Source organism: Vicugna pacos, unplaced genomic scaffold (assembly GCF_048564905.1).
Source record: "Vicugna pacos unplaced genomic scaffold, VicPac4 scaffold_5, whole genome shotgun sequence".
Taxonomy (NCBI): domain Eukaryota; kingdom Metazoa; phylum Chordata; class Mammalia; order Artiodactyla; family Camelidae; genus Vicugna; species Vicugna pacos.
The window spans coordinates 326,424-334,184 of NW_027328726.1; the positions used below are offsets into that span (position 1 = coordinate 326,424).

The 7,761-nt window shown below is 54.5% G+C and overlaps 1 non-coding gene across 1 annotated transcript; it reads left to right on the top strand.

Moving 5' to 3' along the window:
• The first annotated feature begins 390 nt into the window (after positions 1-390).
• Positions 391-499, top strand: LOC140692341 (U6 spliceosomal RNA). Its single transcript, XR_012067912.1, has one exon. It is a non-coding gene; the product is annotated as a U6 spliceosomal RNA (small nuclear RNA).
• Positions 500-7,761: the final 7,262 nt, after the last annotated feature.

A 7,761-nucleotide genomic window follows, 5' to 3' on the forward strand; every position in this document is an offset into this window, starting at 1 on the left:
CCAGATTCAGGGCCGGGAGTAGGGGGTCAGTCTGGTAGGAGATTTCCACACATCGGGGTCATCGAAACGGCTCGAGCAGTTTGAAATGCCTCTGATGATGTCCTGGGGTGTTCGGCTCAACTCTCTGAGCGGCTCCCCCGAAAACAGGCCCGAGGATGGTTTCCACAGGAGCTGTTGTGGCCATTTCTCTGACGTTTACCTCCCGTTGTCCAGCTTCCGTCTGCAGGGCTTCAGGAGACGGAGCGTTTTCGTACTCAATGATGCCAAGGCAAAAGGGTGAGAGAAAATGGGAAACATTCGTGGAGAGGGTCCTAGGCAGATAGTGGAGGCAACTAGAAGACCTTCAGTCTCCGGGCTGGCTTTCAGGTTGAGACAAAAACCCTAAGGAAAGCGCTTGCTGCCACAGCACATAGACTAACATGGGAACCATCCAGAGAAGATCAGCACGGCCCCTGAACGTGGGCGACACACGCCCATGCGTGAAGCGTTCCATAGTTTTAGTGAAGTCAGTCACCCAGGGAAAGACAGATATCCTATGCCATCACTTCTAGGTGGGATCTGAAAGTAAGTCAAGACACCCATCCATACATAAATAACTCCATTTTAAAAAGACTCCGAGGAACCTATTTACAAAACAGAAACAGACTGGACTCGCAGACATGGAAAAGAAACCGATGGTTAACACAGGGGACAGGGTAGGGTGGAGGAACGGGGTAAGGCGGAGGGATAAATCAGGAGTTTGGGATTAGCAGATATAAACCACCCTATACAAACTAGGTACACAAGTAGGTCCTACTGTCTAGCACAGGGAACTATGTTCAATAGCTTGTAATAACCTATCCTGAAAAAGTATACGTGTGTGTGTGTGTGTGTGTGTGTGTGTGTGTGTGAATAAGTGAATCACTATGCCGTACGTCATAAATGAACACAACATTGTAAGTCAACTATACTTCCATTGACAGAGAGTTCCTACAATAAGCAGGCAGACAGACCGACAGACCGTCAGACAGACAGGCAGGCAGGCAGGCAGACAGACAGACAGACAGACACACACACACACACACACACACACACACACACACACACACACTGTCTGTCTGTCTGTCTGTCTGTCTGTCTGTCTGTCTGTCTCTCTCTCTCTCTCTCTCTCTCTCTCTTTCTCTGTCTGTCTGTCTATCTGTCTGTCTCTCTTCTAAGGGTGGAGAAGAGTTTGCTGAGCTATTTCGGGGGCCCTCTCATCCTAGTTCCTATCTCCAAGTTGGTTCAAAGTCCAAAAGGCCGTCAAGCACTTAGTCAGATAGGTCCCTCGAAGAATACCTCCCACATCACGATGACAGACTTCTTAGGCCAGCCGAGAAGGTCCTTCAGTTCTGTGCCCATCTTGGCTCTAAGTTGATGTCAGTCCTCCAGGATCCAAGAAAGCCACGTTGGAAAACAAGTGGTGATTTTGATGGGACAGAAGTTCAGTCATTTGGGGGGCGAAGGGTGGGGTAGGGAGAGATACCAGCCTGTCTGTCTGTTTTCATCCAGTGTGGGAGCCTTCCCAAAGAGATAACTCGAGAAGAGAGAAACGGGGAGTTGACAAAGAACACGTGCGGTGGCGTGCCCTCCCCCCACCCCAGGAGAAGGCCAAGCCAGAAGTCCCTCCGGATGGCGGGCTCTGGACTCCGGCTTCCAGGGGAAGCGATATTTTTTCCTCCCCATTTCAGGCCCGGAAGAAGAGGGAGAGGCAGAGTGTCCTTCTCGGGCATCCGTTGTTTCTGAAGCACGCTTGTTGCCGAAAGATCGGCCCCCGTCCCCGATGAGCCCAAGAATCCAGAGACAAGGCCTTGGAGCTTAGAAGAAAAGAGGTCATTTTATCGCTCTGCCGGGCAAAGGGGATTCACAGCAGGCTAGCGTCTTCAAAACTGTGTACCCACCTTGGGGATGGAGTGGGTGGGGTGGTTCTAGAGCCATAGCTCAAACAATCAAGCATCGATCACCATCCACAGAATCGTTTTCTCATCAGAAGACTCAGCATGGTGTCACGATGCCTCCCAGGTGACCCATTCTATAGAGGCTGGCGGTTAGATCTCATTATCTCATAAGCACTCAAGGTGTGGCCTTCTTGGTCACTCAGGCTATTTTGTCAGGTCAGTAGTCCCGTGACCGACCGACCTTCTCCTCGGAGAAGGACTCAGAGACCCAGCACGATGATGACTTGCAATGACTGAAATACAGTAGAAACAGTAAGATCGATAGCTTCCAGTTTCAACAACGGGCCTGGAACCGTGAGCAGCAACCGGTCAGTCAGAAGAGTCGACCGTTTTAAGGGCGAGCATAAGAAACCGAATGACACCCCCCCCCAAGCAAATGAATGAATGAATGACCTAATGATCCTCCCCTCCTCTCCCCCCCCCCCCCGCCCAAAAACGAAGCAATCCGTTAGCCTAATTCCGGCCATTTTATTCATCCTCCTTCACCCTGAAGCCCCAGTCAGCCACGTGCCACAGTGGTCTGTTTTCTGGTTTCCTCCACCACCCCAACCCCCACCAACGACCACCCCGCCAACATCCCCCCATGCCCAACCACCACCCCAAGCGCGGGACTGGACGGGGGTGGTGGGGGCTGAGGGGGCGGCGATGGCGGCTTGAGGTGAGGGTGGGGAGTGTTCCGCCCAGATCGTATAGGAAGCTCAAACACAGCTGCAGTACGAGACGAGATGGTAGATTTCTGTGAGTCCTCCCTCCTCTTAAAATCCTTCCTAAGGAGGAGACAGACAGAAAGAGAAACATCACCCTCACTCCCAACGCCTCCTGTGCCCTCGTTGCACCCCAAAACAACAACAAGAAAAACAAAAACAAACACAACCACAAATAACTCGCTGTCCCTGGGGAAGAAGGTTTCGATGGCATGGGGATATCATTCTAAACTTCATTCCCTCTTCATCACATTTCATGGAAACCGATTGCAATCTATGAGGCCCTGTGAAGGTAGGGGTTGGGGGGTTAGGGAGGAGGGAGGGAAGGGAAGGGGGGGAGAGGGAGAGAGAGAGAGAGAGAGAGAGAGAGAGAGAGAGAGAGCGAGCGCGAGAGCGAGCAGAGGAGAGGAGGGATAAAAGGGGAGAGGACAGGAAAGGAGAGGAGGGAAAAGAGGGGAGGGAAGGGGAAGTGAGAGGAGGCGAGGGGAGAGGAGAGGAGTGGAGGGGAGGGGAGAAGAGAGGAGCGGAGGGGTGAGGGGGGAAGGGAGGGGAGAACAGGGAAGAGGAGAGGAGGGGAGAGGAGAGGAAAGAGAGACAAGGGAGACAGACAGAAAGGCACACACACACACACACACACACACACACACACAGAATAGCGAAATGGAGAGAGAGACAGAGAGAGAGAGACAGACAGACAGACAGACACGGATCTAGGTCAGGGAGACTACACATGGGTATTCTTCTGAGTGATTTTATGTGTTTTCTCAATCGCCACCTATGGAGATAAAAGTCGCTCCCATAAGATGAAGGGAGTCCTTCTGCCACTGCCCCCGGCCCCGCCCTCCAGCACCGCTTGTGTTTGTCAGGGATTCCAAGCCAAAGCACGTGGAGGAGTGGGAGAGCTTCCTGGCGGCCCAAGGGGGAGGAAAGTCCGGCAGCATGAGAGAGGTAGTTGGCACGGGGAAGCTGGAGGCAGGCTGACGAGAAGATGGGTGAGGGGGCAGGGAGGAGGGTTTCCCAAGTTGGAGCGCCAAGACGAGGGAGGGGAGCCGTCGGTGGTCGCGTTCTGACCCCGACCCCGACCCAGACTGGAGCGGATCCCTGAAAGGAGGCGGTTCGGGCTCTCCGGCCGAGAACGCCCCTCTCTTCCTCTTTGTGCAGAAACACCTTCCGCGGACCGAGAAAGTCCATCCCGAGACCCTCGTCGGAAGAGTCCTTTCCAGACCCATCACGATCCTCCTGGGCCAAGGGGTCCAGGGGATGGGGCGGGGCCTCCATTCGATCCGTCTTCCGTCCGTCCATCCATCCGCAAGATCTTGAATATCCATGTAGGATTCCGGATGGTAGCAGTTTTCCAGGATCCTCCAGATCCTTGTAAGACCTCTCCTGGCAGATTCGACCCCTAGGTCGTACCGCGCAGCACAGGGCACTAGATTCAGTCCCTCGGGACGAGGGTTCCTGAAAAAGACCAGGAAAAAGAAGAACACAATCACTGTGGTGTGCACCAGCCAGAAACCAGCACAACCTCGTCACTCTAACAGACTTGCCAAAGGCGGGGTGAGGAGAGAAAGTCATAGGATGGCTACCATCCCTCCCACCCCCACCCCACACGCCAAGCCCCCCAGCCCATCGTCATCCCTGCTCCCCTCCCCCTCCCCCTCCCCTCCATCGACGCCCGCCTCCCGCTTGTACCCCACTCCTCTGAACCCAGCACCACCCACCTCGGCCTGGACGTGCTCGGCTCGGCTCGGCTCGGCTCGGCTCGGCTCGGCCCGGCCCGGCCCGGCCCGGCCGTCCGGCCGACTTCTTCGCAGTGTCTAAAATAGCGCCCGGCCGACAGGCAGGTGGCACACGGCACCCGGCAGGGGAGCGAGCGGGACGGTTCGGGATCTCTGGGCGGCGGGGACACGCGGCCGGACAACCAGGAGCACGGACGGCCTGGCGTGCGTTTCTCCGCTCGGGGGGCCTCGACCAGGGACTGTGGTACGGGGAACGGGGACACACACACACACACACACACACACACACACACACACACACACACACACACCCACCCCTTCACCCCCACCCCCACCCCCACCTCTGACAGCTTTCATTTGTTTTCGGCCGACCGTCCCTCGATGAGGTACAAGTGCCGGGGCTGGGGCTGGGGCTGGGGGGTGGAGTTCCTCCCTCCACAACGACCCCACACGGGCTCTGTTCCAGTCACCCGAGTCCTCTTCCAAGTGAGACCACAGGCCTCCATCACCCGGCGTGAGCACTCGGGGGAAAAAGTCACCATCCTCATCGCTCCGCTCCACCTCTACACGTGAAGAACAGTTCCCAGCCCACGCCACTCAACCCCACCCCAGGCCCCGATGCCACCCACCGCAGTGGAGAGAAACGAGACGAATCCACAGACGTCCATCCATCCGATGAAGAAACGGACGGCCCCATTCCAAGGAAGCATAGATATCTAGTCAGGAGATTCATCGAGTACTATGGAGGCGGTGGGAAAGGGGGGGAGGGGTGTTGCGGTGGGGAGGGCCTAGAGATCCAGCAGTACAGCTCGTGCTTAGCATGCAAAAAATAAAGGCCCAGGGTTCAATCCCCAGCACCTACTCTTCAAAAATAACCCGCGGAGAAGCAAGACGGCGGAGTAGAAGGACACTCGTAGCTCACCCTCTCCCACAAATACACCAAAACTCACATCGACGGACCCACTCGGCCAATCGGAGCACCTGCGGAACTCCGACAGAACACCGCCCTCTTCGAAAGACAAAGACGCCCAAAATCTGGTAGGAGAAAAGGAGAAAAGAAAGAGTAAAAAGCAAAACAGTGCGGGAGGGACCGGTCCCGCGGGGAGGGAGCGGCAGAGGAGGAATAGGGCTCGTTCGCCAAAACTGCCCCTCTCCAACGGAGAGGCCGACGGGACGGAGGGGGCGCCCCCGAGCCTCAGATCTACCCAGAGCACCCCTTGACCGACCGATCCAAGTGAAACGGGCACAGAGGGTCCCCGCGACACCCAGCCCGAGTCGCAGGCCGGCAGCCAGGGGCCGGGACAGGCCGCACGAGCCGGGCGGAGGACCAGGGCGGCGGCCGGGAGGGGATACAGAGCAGAACAACCCGCCCCCCCCCCCGTCCATGACGGGAAAAGAAAGGCAAAGCAACACGGCCGGTGTGCCCTGGGGGGAGGGGCGCCGTAGCCTCCGTCTCCTCAGATCCGCGGCGCCATCACCGGCGCTTCTCGCGAGAAGAGAGGCGGGACGCAGCCACAGCCGCCATAGCCTCTGGCGTGCAGCATGCGGGCGGGGGCGGGGCCGAGACTCGAATCCGCACCCGGGGGCTCCGCAGCCTTCTAGGCAGGACTGAGATTCGTTTACAGCCCGAGGCAGATAGGATATTTCTGCCCCGGTACCTCAGAGAACTCGCGCCACCATGACTAAGAAGGAGCCGAGTTTGGGGACGCAGCTAGGGGCGGGGCGGTTCCACGGTCTTCCCCGAGCCCACCTACGGAGAGGAGCGCCGCCGACCCGAGTCGGAGCACACAGCCGCACAGAGCAGCGGAACGACCGGGGCCGGGAGAGGGCGGGCGGCCAGCCAGCCACCCTCCTTCCCGGGAGGAACGCAGCATCCGACCGCGGTGCCGGGAACACGTCCTTCCCCCCACCCCCCTTTTTTTTTCCTTTTCCTTTCTCTTTTTTAATCTCTCTTCTATCGGTTTTACCTTCTGTTACCTTTTTAACCTTGACTTTTGAACAGTCGTCTACGTTGACGGTTTTAATCCCTTTTAAATGTTTCCTTGAAAATCTTTTTATTCTTCTTATTTTTAAACATCCACCCCCTTTCCTTTTTCTCTTCTCTTGGTTTAGATCTCCTGTTATTGATTATTTACAGGTTTCAGATATCGTTTCTCGATTTTTTTTTCTCCTTTTTATTAAGGTTATTAAAAGACGTCTCAACTCGATCGCTCTTCTGCTTCCACTTACTCTTCTATTATTGATTACACAGTGTCTTCAAACCTTTTCTTTCTCCCTCCTTTTCAAATCCTGTGTTTTATCTCTTGTTAAAATCTGTTCTATTTCCGATTACCTTTTAAAAATTTACTTTTGAAACAATTGTGTTTTATTTTCTGATCTTTTCTATTTTTTAAAGGCTTTTAGAAGACGTCTCAACTCGATCGCTCTTCTGCTTCCACTTGCTCTTCTATTATTGCTTGTACACTGTTTTCAAACCTTTTTTTCCTCCATTCTTTTAAAATCCGGCTCCCCCACCCCCCTCCCCCTCCCACCGTCTCTGTCTCTGTCTCTCTCTCTCCCCCTATCCCCCTCTCCATCTCCCTCTATCTCCCTCTCCCTCTCTCTCTCTCTCTGTCTCTCTCTCTCTGTCTCTCTCTCTCTGTCTCTCTCTCTCTGTCTCTCTCTCTCTCTCTCTCTCTCTCTCTCTCTCTCTCCCCCCCTCTCCCCCCCTTTTAAAGTTTTATTCCTCTATAGGCTTTAGATAAATACCTAAACTCCTTAAGGACCACAATAGATAACTGATACTCCTTAAGCCACAGTGCCAGAGAGATAGGAGCAGCATGAGGAAGCAGAGGAACCACTCCCAATGAAAAGAGCCAGAGAAATTCCCTGAAAGCACGATCCACAAAATAGACACGGATGGCCTGCTAGATCAAGATTTCAAAAAAGGAGAGATCCAAGTACCGAAGGAACTCCAAGTGATAGTGTTTAGATGTATACTGTACGTCAAAAACGAAATCGAAGCTCTAAAGAAGAGTCAAGGAGAACTGGTCAGCTCATTGGCTGACATGAGAAGTGGTCTAAAGGCTGTCCAAAGGAGGCTAGATCACGCCGAGGAGCGAATAAGTGGCCCAGAAGACAGGACAACAGAAAGAACCCAATCAGAACAGCTGAGAGAAAAACAAATAAAGAACAACGAAAACAATCTCAGGGACCTACGGGACCATCGAAAGCGTGCCCATCTACGCACAATAGGGGTTCCAGAAGGGGAAGGAAGAAGCAAGGGGGTCGAAAAGGTATTTGAAGAAAGCATGACTGACAATTTCCCAGCTCTAAGGAAGGAATCCGATATCCAAGTCCAGG